Here is a 16,745-nt window from a genome sequence, read left to right as displayed (position 1 = left end):
GGCCCCCAATAACAGCTTAATCTACTTCCTGTTTTTATGACATTGTCGATTCTAAATATTTCACAGTGAAGTCAGGTAACATTTGTATTTTTTAAATTTTAAGTGTTTATTGAACAGCAATATACTTCCACTTCATGACAATATGTTTGTATTCTTAATTTCTGGCTTATTTCACTTAGTATAATGTATTAAGACTCACCTATGTCATGGCATGTGTCAGGACTTCATTTCCTCCTTCCTTGGCCTCATTATTTCACAGGTAAATACTCAGTTGCCCAAGAATATTTGTTGAAGACAGTATATTTTTCAGAATTAATTTTTCAACATTTACAAAAACACCTTCTGTTCATGTTTCCCTATATATTTGCCCAAAAAAAAATTCTAAAAAAAATGGTATATTGGGGGATGGTGATGTACTTTTGTGGTAGAGTGCCTGTCTAGCTTCCACCAGAACTTTGGTTCAATTCCAACCAGCAGAATTCTTTTTTTAAAAAAATCCAAGAAATAAAACAAAACAAACAAGCAAAAAATCAGAACTGCTGTATGAAAACATGTGCACCCTCTGAAGGGTTTTGATACATACATCCAAATGGCCCTCAGAAATCATATTAGGAACCCAGCATGGTTCATTCAAATGTCAAATGCCACCTCCCTCATATCTCAACAGCTTTGGATTTTATAGGTTTAAAAAAAAAAGTCTCTGCTAATCAACATGACATTGGAATATACTCCCAATCCAGCTGAAGGCAGGTTTATCTCAACTTTCTTTCACAGTCGCAACTTGCTGCCCTCAGGACTTACTTTCCTGAGATTCCCCTCTTATGAAAAGATCACCCAAGAACAGGACTTGATGTAAACCCTGTAGAATTTAACACAAGTCTAGTTAAGGAAGCACACTAAACTCTTCCTCTCAGAAGAGCAAGATGAGAAATGGAAAGTATAGTTAGGCTCCTCCGCTGGATAATGAAATTTTTAAGTATTTCCTTCATCAGCACAAAATCACAAACCAGTTATTTGGAACTTTCAAGTGTGCCCTTCTTGCTTGTGTTCACTGGAGAGTTACCAAGCACAAGAGCCATGCATGGAACCATTAGAGGGTATTTTTCCTAGCTGTACAGTAAGATGGAGGGAAAAGATCTTTTGCTGGTAGTTTGCTTTTTTGGTGCTAGGCAAACCCTTCTGGATGCATCTCGGTACAGTGCTTCTGTAACAGCTTTTGGCCAAGTCTCTCCTGCCTCTCTGAAACGAACATACCAAGCAGATCTTTATTTTGTTTTGTCTCAAGCTGTAGTCACAGTACAAAGAAAATTTTATAGTGAGTGCTTTGTCAGTGGGAACTTGTTATTAATATGGAAATCCTGAAAGAAGCATTTATTCACACAAAACAAGAACCGGGGGAAATTAGCTTTCCACGTTTCATCATAAATCATGTATGAGTCAGAGAAGAGAGAAAACTACTGATGAGGCTGAACAAAATGAGTTTCTTGTTGTCAGGAAGAGTCAACTTATTAGGTATAAATCTGTCTGATTTCCCAAGTAGTTCTTAAAGTATTCTGAAATATCATAACTACAAGACTTTCACGGTCATGCTAGTAAAGATGAAGGCAGATGTTTTAAGGCAGACTTAATAAAATTTTAAGAGGCAGAAGCGACCCTATAAATGTCTAGTGCAACTCTGTTTTACAAATTAGGCACCTAAAATGAAAATAGGTGAAGCGACCTGCCCAAAGTCAGTGAGAGGGTTAGAGCCACAAGTCAGGTCTCCTGATTACTATAGTCACGAAGAATGCAGTGTGGTCACTTCCCTCCAAGACAGACAGGCGCAGTTATGTTACTATTTTCTTTTAATATCAAAAAAGCCACAGAGATCTCCAATCTCATACAAGTAACTCTCAGTCAATTTATTAAGGATTCACTTAAAACTGCTTTCACTTAATGCATCTCTATCTGGAAGAGCAGCCATTAAATTTCCTAGTCCTAAGTGGATTGAGCCTGTTTCTGATTCTTATATGATGGATGATGATTCATTCCACCTACACATTATAGACTTGTGAAAATCAAGCTTGTTTCTACTAAGAACCACATTGTAAGAATCTGTGAGACATCAGGATTTCAGAGAAACAAAGCTACCTTTTTGCCGGAGTACATATGGCTCCCTGGATTTTTTTAAATGCACAATTTCAACTCTCTGACAGTGAGATTTACCTCTGTGATAGTTTTCAAGCTCAACTTCAGAGATCCTAAAATATTTAAAAACACTTCAGGAAAATTGTAATTACTTTGTCCCACAGATATCCAGAGTACCATGTATGCATTTTCATTGTATTTATATATAGTTTCTTCTAGGTGAATTTTAAAAATTTATTTTTTAGATGAGATTAAATATATCACATAGTGTGAGTACTAATAATTTAGGAATAAAGTAACAAAGAATATTAACTCATGTGCTCACTTGAGTTGACTCAGTTCTAAAATGTCAATGAAACAAGCCACCCAGATGCAAACTCTAAACCAGTGGTGCTGAACCTATGGCACACGTGCCTCAATGGGCTATCTGTATACTGAATGCTCCAAAAGGTACACCATCACCGCTCGAGGCAGGGTCTCATTATGTAGTTCAGACTGTATATGAGCTCACTATGTAGCCCAAGTTGGCCTCATATTTATAGTAATCTTCCTGCCTCAGCCTCCCAAGTGCTGGGATTACAAGTGTATGCCACCACACCTGGCCTAATGTAGGATTTTTCTAAATGTGAGAATTATTCAAAAATAGAATGAACTATTGTGAGTGAGGTAGTCATTTCACTAGTATAGGGTTTCCAACTAGGACTAAAACATCATTGGTTTGGAATTCATAAAAGGATTCCTGCGCTTGAAATTACCAATTTGATTGATAATAGTTGTCATAAATTTTAAGAACCACATTTTTTTCCTGATCTGAGACTCCAAATCATTGCTATGGTAAGTTTTCTTATTGAATCTCAGTGAACTGCTGGAGAGAATTTGGAGTGTTCTTGTTTTATGAAGTTATGAGCAAAATATGAATATTTAATGAAATACATATCTCAGGATTCAAATGATACTCAAAAATATTTGAAAAACATATTTCCTCTTGTATCCATCCTTTTAAGGACAAAATGAAAATTGACACATAAATATAAGTATACCAAAAAAATACAAATACTTATGTGTAATACACTTGTTTTTGCTCTTGTGTCTTTTGTTTTAATTTTTTATGAGACAAGGTCTGGCTATGTAATTAAGGCTACTCATTATGAAGCTCAGGCCAGCCTCAAATTTGTGGTGATCCTCCTCCTACTCAGCCTCCCAAGTGCTAAGGTTATAAGCATGTGCCACCAAACCTGGCTTTCCTCATGTTTTTGAAATGAATTATAAGAAAACTTCAAAAAACAACTTAAGAAAAATAAAACAAATAAAATCAAAAGTTTAGCACTATGTTATTGTGTGGTGAGTTGTATTCCCAAAGGGACAGATCCTGACTCCATTACCTGTGGATTTGACATTATCTGGAAATAAGGTATGTGCAGCCGTAATCAAATTAAGATGAAAGATTGCGCAGCTATAAATCCAAAGACTGGTGATTTCATTAAAAGGCTATCTGAAGACAGAGGGACACAGAGCCACACGTGATGACAGTGGCAGAGTGCAGTTATATTTCTGCAAGCCAAGGATTACCTGCAACCACCAGAAGCTAGGACAGATTCTCTCTCAAAACCTCCAAAAGAAACCAATCCTATCCATAACCTTGATCTTGTATTTCTAACCTCCAAAACTATAAGAGAAAAAATTTGCACTGTTTTAAGCCATCTGATTAGTGTCACTTTGTTATAGGAGCACTAAAAACTTAACACATTCCAGAGAACTGATATGACAATTCTTTGGCAGATTTACAGTGACAAAACACAGGTTCACTATAATTTTTTTTTGTTTTGTATTTTTTGAAACAGGGTCTCACTATGCAGTTCAGTGTGGCCTTGTGCTCACTTTGTAGCCCAGGCTGGTCTTAAACTTGCAGCAATCCTCCTGCTTCAGCTTCCTGAGTGCTGCGATTACAGGTGTGAACCACCACACCCGGCACTCATCCTAATTTTTTTTAAAGAAACAAAGTGCAAAATGTCATGTAAAAGTTATAACTGCTTTGAGCTAAAAATCAATAAATAGAAAATAATTTAAGAAATAGATCCTCTCAATACAGAGGCTCAAAAGGCAATCAACTAGAGAACCACCTATGTAATCTTTGATTTTGAGACTATTATAGCAAGTTATGGCATCCTCGTATATAACTGAGCAGGACAAAAAGAATTGTATGGATGAGAAAACTTTATTGAGACCATCAAGATTAGCAAGATTTGAAAGTCCCTTATACAACTGAGTAGTAGGCTCGCCCCATTGCTTATTTTCTCCATCCTTATAGTTTTTGTACTTGAAATTTGCAGTTGTAGTACTGAAAATTTCTTTTGATTAAAGTGTCACCAGGGTGTGTAAAATGTTATGTCTGTCCATCATTATAACTTCATCAAGAAATACCATTGCAACCACGCCTCATTCCATGAGGAACTCTTCATACGTTCAAAATTTGGTGCCCTAGAGTTCTGGCAAGTAAAGAAGCTGAGTAACAAAGACAATATTTATAGTTTGCTTGGCCTTAGCCAATTTATAGAATCCTGTCTGCTTTTCAGAACACCATCATGACCTCATTCCTCTCATAAATATTCAGTTCCATCTATTCATAGTTGAATAGAGTCTTCCTCTTTTTCTATATCTGTTCTGATTAATTTCATCAGGGTCACTGCCAAAAATTTCTTAGTGCCACCATCTTTGTCCCACACTCGGGCATATGTACACCAGATTTTCATCATTCTGATTACTTCCAATGACAAGGAAAAGCATCTCGCTAATATTTGAAATAATTGTTTCATTAGCTGATGCAACTTAAATCAATTCTCAGTTTCATTTCATGAGAATACATTTCAATTTTTCAAATTGTTAAAACTACCCCAATTACATAATTTGATTCAATTTCAATATATGATTTTTCTTCAGGCTTTTGAGTAGAAAATTGGGGCTTAAACAGTTATAGAACTTTAGGACTAATTCAAAGCACATGATTCTAGAAGAAAAGACCTAACACAGTAAGCCTGTGTTTAATCAAATCAGTAGTCATGAGGATGAATAAAGATACTTCACAAAAATACAAAAGACCACAATTTATCAACACTGTCTTTTTTCACACTTAATTAAAATATAAAATTGATCAGGTTTAATCAGGTTGAGTACTAATTGAGTGAATTCCCAATTATGTATTATTTTGTTTTCATTCAAATAACTTTTATTCATCTTGCATTTCCTCTAAGTACGCCATCCCAACAAATTCAGCACCCAAGGATTCATGTGCAAAATAGGCAGTGCTTGGATCAGTATGGTATTACTGGTTAGTTTTTAAAATTGCTTCTGATTGGTGACTTTTGTTTATCAAGTAGAAGCTAGAAATTACAAAAATTATTATTAAAACTAATATACCCATTTAGTACATCATTTTTAAAAATAATCTTAACTTGTTGGTTAGACAGGTATATGGCTCCAAACTTGTATATGATTATTTATTTCACTTATTATTTAGTCTTAGAAATAAGTAGACCTCTCTGTTATTTTATATATTTGTTGTTTGTATTTTGAGATAGAATCTTGCTATGTAGTTTATGCTGACCTTGAACTAAGTATGGAGCCCAAACTGGCCTTGACCTTGCAGTGTTCTCTGGTCTCAGCCTCCTAAGTGCTAGGATTACAGGTGTGCACCACCATGGCGGGCAAGCGCTCAGACTAGTCCAAGTGAAGCATTTTGTAGACATTAGCAGGTTATAAATATGACTGTATCTTCAGCATTCTTTTTTAAGCTGCTGAATTACAAGGTCCAGCATTGCTGCTGTTTCCCTGAGGAGTATCTAGAGATAGACTCAGAGAAGAAAATGTTACTTATTTGTAGCAGAATTCAAGAAATCCCTTTGTGCACTCTGCTTTGTCCATACAGGAATGCAAACTACACATCACACAAAACTGGCCCTTGTGAGTTGTTCTTCAACTCCAGTGGTAGCGAAGACCACATTTTCAGACCCATCACAAAGAGCCCTTGAAAAGATCACAAGACTGCTGTTCAGAAAAAAAAGGACTAGAAATAAGTAATTGAGAAAACGCCTCTTCTTGATATTAATGTTCCATCTACAGCAATCATCTGGAAAGTATTGAATGTCTTAGGAGAGAGTTCACTGCCCCCGTAGGCGTAATTATAAAACAGGTGGTGTGTAATCACATGGAAGAGATTGTGGCCTTCCATTTGAAGGAAGCACTTAGGAAGATTGATTACAAAATAAAATCCCTGCAGTAAATGGACAACAAGAGAAATTCTCACAGAACGCAGAGAGAAAGGCAAAAAAAAAATGACAAAAGAAGAGCAGAAAAGAAGGTAGAGGGCCTATGTAGAGTAGGAATGCCTATTAACTGCATATAATGGGACTACCTGAAACAGAGAACAAAGTGAATGGAGCTGAAACAATAATTACAGAACTAGTTGAAGAAAGTTTTCCAGAGTTGGAGAACAAAGTAGGCCCGTGAAGAAGGCTCCCAGGGCACCTTTAACATCTAATGATAAGGAAAAAAATACTTAAGCATTCCCTTGAGATTTTTTTTAAATTTCAAGGATAAAGAAAAAAGTTTGCAAGTATTCAGACAGAGAAAACAGATTACCTATAAAGGGACAAAAGTCAGACTGACCTCAGATTTTTCTTTTGCAGTTCTAAATGTCAGAAGACAATGGAACAACATCTGCAGAGTTTTAATGGAAAAAATTGAAACAAGAATTATATATGTTAGTATTTGTGTATAAAAGCACCTGGAAGACATTCTCAGATACCAAGGGGTTAAGAAAGTATATCAATCATGAACTCTTTGTGCTGAGTGATTTACTACGGCCAACAAAAAATTCAAAAGAGTAGAGAGATAGTCATATGAAAAATTTGGTGGTTAAAAGTAGTTTAAAAATGGAAGTCTAAAATTGCTACATGTATGGTAATAAACTTAAAAGCAAAATAGATTTGTACACTAGATCTAAAATTTTCATTTAACGCAGTTTCAAACTGTTAAAGTGCATACCAAATATTCAAGTAAATACTATTTTCTTTTTGCCACGCAACATTATAAAGATGGACGTTGTTAAACTAAATGTATGTTAAAGTGCTTTGTCACTGTGGGCAGAACAAGTACAGAAAAGGCATTTTAAATGTTAATCCGACAAAATTGGAAAGTAGTACAGTTTTATTTCTTTTTAAGTAAACTAACAAGTTCACAATGTTAATACTGTGCAAAGAGAAAATTCCAAAAGCACTGGTTGGATAGAGGTGGATAAGTTCGAAATACTAATTGGGAAAACCAGTAATTACTGCATCAGATGGTAGTTCATATAAGCCAATTTGTCATTGAGATATGGACAAAAATAAGCCTACATGCTGCAGGTTACTGGAATGGAAAAAAATGAATATCCAAGAAACAATAGCAGAAGAAAAATACCAAGAAAGCGTTACAAGTTTCATAAAAGAGTTTAAAACAGATAGGGGTGAATTGTACTCTCAGATTGGTTAAATTTCCAATTAATAAGTTCCAAACTGAGTAAAAACAAGCAATCAAGTTACATTTATATAAAAATAAAAGTTAAAGGAGTTTATAGGTAATAGAAACTCTTTAGGTCATAGAAACGGACAGTAACATTATTAGGCAAAAATAAGGATGTTACAATAAATTCACATTTAAGAGATAACATGGCACTCATGTAAGATTTTTTCTTCAATATCTTATGTAGTGGTAATTTTACTGTTGTAAACTGATGTCGATACATATATTTTAAAACTTTTAAAATTAGTGATTTTATGGACTTAAAATTCATTGAGTAATCCTTCATTTAAAAGGACTACGTGTAGCTGGGCTCTGTGGTGTGATTCCTCCACTCAGGAGGCTGAGGCAGGAGGGTCACTGTGATTTTGAGGGCAGCTTGGGCTACACAGTGAACCCAAGGTCAACCTAAACTACATAGTGAGATCCTACCTCAAAAAAATAAAAATACTAATAAATAAGTAAATATAAAGAGAATACATGTTTTTAAAAAGTCTTGACACTTGTCAAAAATGCCATTTCACAAAAGGAGTATAACAAAACCAACAGTAACAATAAATAGAAAAAATATCTTTTTAATTCCTATTTTGATTATGAAAACGAGCTTTCCTGGGCGTATTTTCACTAATGCTCTCAACCAACACAGCAATAAAACTCCAAGGCAAATAAGGTCAGAGTACTAAAACAGAAGATGACTTCTTCTAAGCAAGCAGTTTTTTGTGTGATGTTGGGGATTGAATCCAGGGCCTCCCATACACCCAGCAAGAACTTGACCGCTGAGCTACACCCTCAGCTCTAGCATGCACTTTTCTGTATTTCCTCTAATACTTCTTAATCTAAAGTCAAACCTGTCTTTGAAAAATGTATTCATACTATACAATATTACACAGACAGACACACACACACCCACGTTAGCGAAAAGTAGCTTAGTAATATGCCATACTTCTAAATATTACAGCCAAAGTAGATATAAAACCCAAGCAAAAATGGCTGATTAATATTAAACACTACTTGCTAATTCCACACACTCTTTTCTAACAGCCGAGAAGTCTCAGAAGGAAGTATGTTAGTGGTGTCCTTCAAATCTTCTGTGACTGATCTTCAAGTTATTTCAACTTGGCATGAGGAAACAGCAGATCAAGGTAGGCATGTCCTACTTAGCATGTCTATTACGTTTTTAATTGGAAAAACAGTATTTGTTTATTACAATTAATTTATAAAATAAAGAAAAAAGTCTTAAATAATCATTATTCCCTCCTTGGTAAACCCTGAATATGCATGCATACATGATTTTTTAATAAAAATTGGGTTTGTGCTGTATATAATCATGATCTTTAATCTCTTTGTTTTTAAGGATTATAACGTTTTTTGTTTTGTTTTGTTTTGTCTTTTTGAGGCAAGGTCTCTCTATGCAGTTCAGGCTGGCCTTTAGTTCATTTTGTAGCCCAGGCTGGTCTCAAACTCACAATGATCCTCCTGCTTTACCTTCCCAAGTGCTGGGAATTATAATGTTTTTATTAGCTAAATTCTACAACACGATTTTATATATCTAGCTGCTTAATGACTTTAATCTCATTCCTTGTTTTAAACCTTTAAGTTTTTGCTATCTGTATTTTGTTGAAAATACACAGTGAACTAAATACATCTATTTTTAATACTAAAGAGAAATATCTAATCTCAAAAAACCCCTGCACTGCTACAATTTTTGCTTTGAAGGAAATGTTAAAATTTGCACAATGCTTTATATTTATCTAATCACAACACTGGGCCATGAGAAATATGGAGTGTCAAGCCCATATCTTCTAGGATAGAGCATATTTGTATGACAAAACAGTAAGACCACCATTACAAAATAATCCCAGAAACAAAGATTCTACAGACTTTCCCTTGGAGTGTGATCAAGGCTCTTAAACCACTAAAGAAGCCTGGTATCCTGTTCCCTTCCAGATTACAATTACACTGGTATGGAAAAACTATTTTCCTTTTTTATTTAAAGTAAGAACATAAAACATCAAAACAAATTCCTCAATACCATCATTGCTTGTACAGTGGTATTTACAGTGGCATCATTTCTGCAAGTTTTGCAGAATTCTCACTTGAAGGCTTCTTTGCTCTTGGTCATACCTAATAAAAGTAACTGTTGCAGGGGCTGGGGATTTAGCTCAGCGGCATAAGTGCCTTCCATGCAAGCAGGCGGTCATGAGTTTGATCCCCAGTACCTAAAAAGGAAAAAGACAAAAGAAAAATAGTTAAAAGTAACTGCTGCTTCTGACACACAGTACACCTTCCTGCATTTGGGGGCTGTGAGATTTAGCTCCCATTCCTCCACTTCAGGGTCCTTGTTCTTTTTTAGCTCCCTGCTTTAAATCTTTTTTCTTTTCCCACATTCCATTTCTGTTAATGATCCCTGAATAGGACACAAGTTGTTGTTCCCAAATGAATATTCATATTCCAAAATATAAGATTTGATTCATGTGTTATTGCACTTTATCAAGAGTGCCAGGTGAAATTTTCCCAGATGTGTAAAGATATGCCAGGGAGGGTCTGACTTAAAGTATAGATAAGGGTGGTACACACAGAGTTTGTTTTGTAATTCCCTTAAGGACACCCCAACAAAACAAAGTGGTGACCCTTGAGAGCATCTAAAAACCAGATATAAAAGGGTTGGGTAAAACATTTCACAGCTACTAGGACACTGAGCAGAGACCAAGTCTAGTGTGTAAAAATTAAATAATTATAAACAATTTTTGGTGGTGCTGGGACTCAAACCCAGAGACTTTACACATACTAAGCAATTGCTCTTTCACTGAGCCACATCCCCATTCTTAAGCACTCAAATGCCCTCAAATTCCTCCCAGTTTTCTTTTCGGTTTCTTAGGTGGTCCTGGGGATAGAAATGGCCTTCCCACTGAGCTAGATCCTAACCCTTTCTAATTTGAGATAGGGTCTTGCTAAGTGACTGTTACCCAGGATAAGATCAAACTTGTCATCTCCCACTTCAGGCTCCCAGAATGCTAGAATTATAGACACATGACACTGTGCCTGATCCCTGACAGCTCTTAAGCTGCTGATATGTTTGAATTTTAAAAATATTAACCCAAACTTCACAGCACAGGCAAAAGACCCCTACTTTTAGTCACTAATTCTTCTTCATAAAACAAAGTACTGTACTTAGTTTAGTTTGGAGAATGTTCTAGAATTGTCTAGCCAGGGGTGGTAGTGCACACCTGTGATTCTAACACTTGAGATGCTGATTCAGGAGGATCTCTGTGAGTTTGGGACCATCCTGGTATACACAGTGAGACCCTGTCTCAAAACAAACAACAATTAGAATTTATCTAGTCCTTGTCTTACAATATAAAAAGTACATGCGGAATTAGGTACATTGTTTGGAAGACTGCCATTAATTAATCAAAAATGCACAGATCATTGAAGTATATTTTAGTCTTCTTTCTTTCTCTCTCTTTCTTTGAGACAGGGTCTTGCCGTGTAGTTCGGGCTGGTTTTGAATGCACTGTGTAGGTCCTGTCTGACCTCAAACTCCCCAGTGCTGAGATTACGTGTGTGCGCCACCATGCCAAGACCGGTATATTTCAACTTCTTTCCCTCTGGTTTCTTCTTCCTCTTTTCCACCATAATGGAATTTTTGCAGTCACACCTTTTAAAGCATAATCTCCATCCTACTTACCCATTTCCCCCTCTCTGCTATAGTTAAACTTTGTACCAAGCATATAATTCAAAAATAGTATTCAAAAAGAAATAAATCATCACTTAGTATGGTAATAATGAAGGAATGTGAACTTTAAAACAAAGATAATTCTTTTCTTTCCACCGCCCTTTTACCACTTAGTAGGTAGGTAATTTGTTTAAATACTCAATCAAAAGGAACATATACCTTTACATATATTATTAGTGTTACAACTCGATCTCATTTGTATCAATTTATTCATATGATATCAGTGTGTGTATGTGTGGAAATAAGGTGAGAATTCAGAAAATTACTTGATGACCCCCTCACTCTATTTGTTTGTTCATTCATCCATTATTCACTTTCTACTTTATTTCAGAAGATATTTAAAGACGCTAACTTGATGAATCACACTTATAAGATGAAAATCTTAATAGCTGACAAATTTGGCATTAAATTTCTTAAAACTATATAGTTTTTATACACATTTATAAATATTTCCATTTGGGCAAAGGACTTAAAGTACCTGATCAAATATACTTTAAACAAATTAATAATTCAAAATCATTATTATTTTGTGTGACACTTGAATTTACCTATTTTATAAAAATTATTTAAAATTTTATTTATTTCTGCCAGTAGTAAAAAATACCTTTATTTTTTAATAGTCAAATATACTTGGACTAATAGTATTGGATATTTCTAGAATAAATACATCATAATTAGTAGAAGAAAGAGTTTAAGCAAAATCAGTGGTTATTTCATTATAACAGATCTAAGGATGTAGTAAACTAAAGAGAAATCTGTATGCTTAATGATATCACATTTTATTGCCTTTACTTAAATATAGATTAAAACAGGAATATGTCAGGAGCTAACTGTATTTCAGTGTTTTGAAATCTACAGTCTAGAACAATAGTGGTGAATCTATGGCACGCGAGCCTTGCAAGCTGTTTGTATCATTGAAAGATCGAAAATGTTCACTTTCACTGATCTAAAAAGACCTTTAATCCTGGCTGGGATTTGCCTTAGGTCAAAGTAAGAATCATGAATGAAGAATTTCTTTAAAGTGCAAGAAAGTGGATCCTGGTTGCATGCCCCTGTAATCCCAGCACTTGGGAGGCGGAGGCAGGAGGATCACCATGAGTTTGAAGCCTGGGCTACATAGTGAGTTCAAATCCAGCCTGGACTACTTAGTGAGACCATGCCTCAAAAATAAATAAATAAAGTGCCAGAGATAGTGGATACTTATGAACAAACTTGGTCAGAGAAAGAGTATATTCAAGCAGGGTTAATGAAATGCTGAAATCTTCACATGTTCTAACATATTTTAAGTCATTTGACCTTTTTTAGTATAAAAATGATAGATCAGAAAAGACGACATTTTAATTTCACTAAAAAAGCAATCACTTCTCTGGTTGTCACAGAACCTATAGCTATAATTTCATTTACTTTTCTAAAATTCTTATTTTACAAGCAATTTTCCATCTTCAAACAAGATAAACTTACATTCAAAATCATTGCCTAGGACCAGGAATAGTACTTCGAGGCAAACTGGTTCAGCTCACACAAGTTTATAGTAAGGGAGAAAAACAATGTTAAAACCAAATTGGAACAGAGGTTTTAAACCACTACATTTCTCAGAAAACAGATCACTGATTTCCTAGGACTGCCAAGGATGAATGATAAGAAAGGAAACTGAGTGCAAAATATCACAAGGAAATTACTTAGAATGTGGGAACACATGTATTACAGGTATAAAAATGCAAGATTTTCCCAGTAAATCCACTGCCTATGGCTTACAACTCTATCGGTTAATAAGTTATGGAGACGAGAGTGAAATCATTTATTGCTTTGCCATCTAAGCATTTTAGTACAATGACACTGTATTAAATTCACTAGTTCAGAGAGGAACCTGGTTCATGACAGCTACGTGCCAGACAACCACCTACTTTGAACCCCACTTACAAACAATGACAGCTATTTTATGGGTAAATCATAAGCTGTTTTTTAAGAGCATTCAAAAATTAGCTATGCAACTGATATCATTTTAGTATCAAGTTGAGAGCTTAGATTTGTAGGAATTGCAGAGAAACTAAGTAATAACACTGTGTGACTAAAAAGTTGAAATTTTTGACAAAATTGGACTGTTAATACCATGACAGGTTCAAACTTTCTCCCCAGGGCTAATTATCTGTATTGCAGTATGTACTTTCTTACAAAGGTAACTAGATCAGGACCACAGTTCACTATCTGAATGAAAGGACATAATTGAACATACAAATTATCAAACTAGTAATTCAAAGTAGAGTACTCACTATTTATGCTTTACTTCTCTATTTACAAAATCCAAGGGTTCTTCCTGGAAAGTGGGAAAATGAGAGTAAGCTGAATGTCCAGTCCCTGTGGTTTTACAAAACTTCATTCGGATTGAAAGTTTCAGAATTTCATTTGGCTACATCTTTATCATTATTCACTAGGCTGTAGAAAAACTGTAGTAAACACAAATGTTTGGTTCTCTGCTGTTCGTTCATTGGTGCAAAGGTTATCACAGAGAAGATCTATTATTGTGCCTTATAGTATATCAGATATGCAAAACTGATTAGATGAAAAACTTAGTAATTTTCTTCATTCAAAAGAGAAAACACAAAAGTTTCAAAATTATATGATTTTTCGTACAGCTAATATTATGAAATTATTATTTCTCATGGTTCAAACAAACTATTGGTATAAGTTTTCGCGATAAACCCAAAATTGAAACAAAAAACAAAATAAAAGATGATAAGAAAAAAGGGAGGTAGGCTTTGCAGAGTTGGGAAAGGGATCTGGTGATGCAGGGTAATGGGAGAGAGGGGAAGGAAAGGAAATCTTAAAAGAATCGAGCTATGATATATGTATGTGTCAGTTCTCTGATGAATGTATTTATTGTGCATTATAAACTTATACTAAAAAGAAAAAGGATACAAAATTTAGTAAATGCTTATGAGGATACAGGGGGAAAGGAATCCTTTTACACTGCTGGTAGGAGTATATATTAGTGTAGCCACTATGGAAACTAGTATGAATATTCTTCAAAAACCTAAAAATAGAGCTATGATTGATCCTTGGTATATACTTGAAGCAATTAAAGTCAATGTACTATAGGGCTACCTGCATATATATGTTTATTGTGGCACAATGTCCAGCAATCAAGATACAGAACCACTCTAGGAGCCTATCGACAGATGAATGGACACATATTTTTTTAGCCATAACAAAGAATGAAATTCGGTCATTTGAAAATAAATGGGTTTATCTGGATACCATATCCTATTGAGCAAAATAAGCCATTCTCAGAAAGACAAATATCACATGTTCTTCCTAATAAGTGGAATCTAAAAAAAGACAACATGAAAGTTAAAGGAGGTTATTATTAGCCAAGAGGAAGGGAATGAAAGGAAAGAGGAAAGATGCAAGGGCAGGTAATATTTTTGAGACAGGATCTCACTATGTTCAAGGCTGCCTTAAACTCAGGTTGTAGCCCAGACTGGCCTCAAACTCACTGATCCTCCTGCTTCAGCCTCTTGATTTCTGGGATTACAGATGTGCACCACTATGCCTGGTTTTAAGCGCAGGTGATGGAGACAAGGATAAATATGAACAACAAACATTGCATGCATTGAAACCCTCCCCAAATGTGAAACTGTGGGACAAGGAGTTTGATATGGGCATGAAATTAATTACAGTATATTATGTGTATGTGTGGATCTTCCCAAAGAAGAAATATTGTTTAACCAAGAAAGAAAGGTAAAAAAACAAAACAAAAAAATTACTTTTCATGGTCATCTGACTTTGGGCAATAGTCAGAGGTCACATGGTGCCAGATCAGCTGAACAAGGTGGGTGAGGGCACACAGTGCTGATTTTGCAAACTGTCTCCCTGTTGATTGGCACTTGGCTGCAGCATTTGTTGCAATTTTTTTATCAAACATCATAAAGACACTCAAAAAGTAGGAGTCCCGGGACTGCCACAGAAAATGCTAAGAAGGATGGGATAAGTGGTTCAAAGGAAGGGGGGATATTCTGAGGGGAATTAATGGCAATGTATCTTTTCCTGTAATATATTTTTTTAAAATTTCAAAAACGTGGAACATTCATATAATGGAAACGTATTGAGCCATAAAAGGAAATAAAGCTCTGACACATGTTACGCCATGGATGAATCTTGAAAACATTATGCTCAGTAAGATGATATGGCCATCATAGTGTGACTCCATTTATATATGAGATTGAGCAAGGTGGCCCAGGCCCACAAACCCAGCTAGCTGGGAGGCTGAGGCAGAAAAATAGTGCATTCAAGGCCAGCCTTGGAACTTTAGCAAAACCCTGTCCCTTTCCCTCTCAAAAAAGGCTCAAAGGGTAAAACAAAAACAATCAGTCTAAATCCATCCTGGCATTCTTAAAAATGTCTTCCATACATTGTGGAGAAGCAGATTAGCCTGCCCAAGAGACCTCAAATCAAACTTGAGGGCCAAGTTTTAAACACAGGAAGTTTGTACTCCAAAGTAAGTATGAACATGGCCCAGGCAGTACACAGGATGATCCACTGAGAAGCAAAAAGACAAAAACAGAAATTCAATTCACATGGGTATATATGCATGTATAAATATATATTTACTTAAGATCATAAGAAATGAAAACTTTCTGGATTCAAATATACAGGTTGACACAGGTGCACTTCTCAGCCTATAAATAATCAGAAGTCTTGTAATGGAAGAGCACTTCGGGCAGGTTTTTACCTGATTACTAATGACTTGCAGTTTACTTGTACCAAGGGAAGTAGATATGTGGATATATTGTGCAGTTTTAACTAAACCACGCCTCACAAAATGGACAAATGTCTTAACAAGATTCTTCCAGGCTAGTCACAGTGATAGGCACCTGTGGCTCCAGCGAGCTGGGATGCTAAGACAGGAGGATTACTTGATCTAAGTAGTTCAGGGCCAGCCTGGGCAACACAGTGAGCTCTCATCTCTGAAAAAGGAGAAGAAGGAGAAGGAAGAGGAGGAAGGGGTGGGTAGAGGAAAAATATTTCTACAAAGAAACCTTAGACAGAAGCTAATACTTGTAATGTACCTTGAAGGAATTACTGAGAAAATAGCAATGATGGAACTTGTGCTACTGGTGACAAAACCCATTTTAGCCACATCCCTATGACAATATGCAATGCTGAGCTACTCTGATCAAGGAACTGGCTAAAATAAGTTTAAATCATAAACACTAGTGAAAATTCAATTTCATGTTTACTTTCCATAATGATCCACCATTAATAAAATTCTAAATTTTCTACAAATATTTCTTCTTTATATCATCTTTTTTTATTTTTCTATTTTGTATAT

This window comes from Cavia porcellus, unplaced genomic scaffold (genome assembly GCF_034190915.1).
Source record: "Cavia porcellus strain 051 isolate PalLab524CR breed Dunkin Hartley unplaced genomic scaffold, mCavPor4.1 scaffold_3, whole genome shotgun sequence".
Classification (NCBI taxonomy): domain Eukaryota; kingdom Metazoa; phylum Chordata; class Mammalia; order Rodentia; family Caviidae; genus Cavia; species Cavia porcellus.
This window is presented reverse-complemented; position numbering follows the sequence as displayed.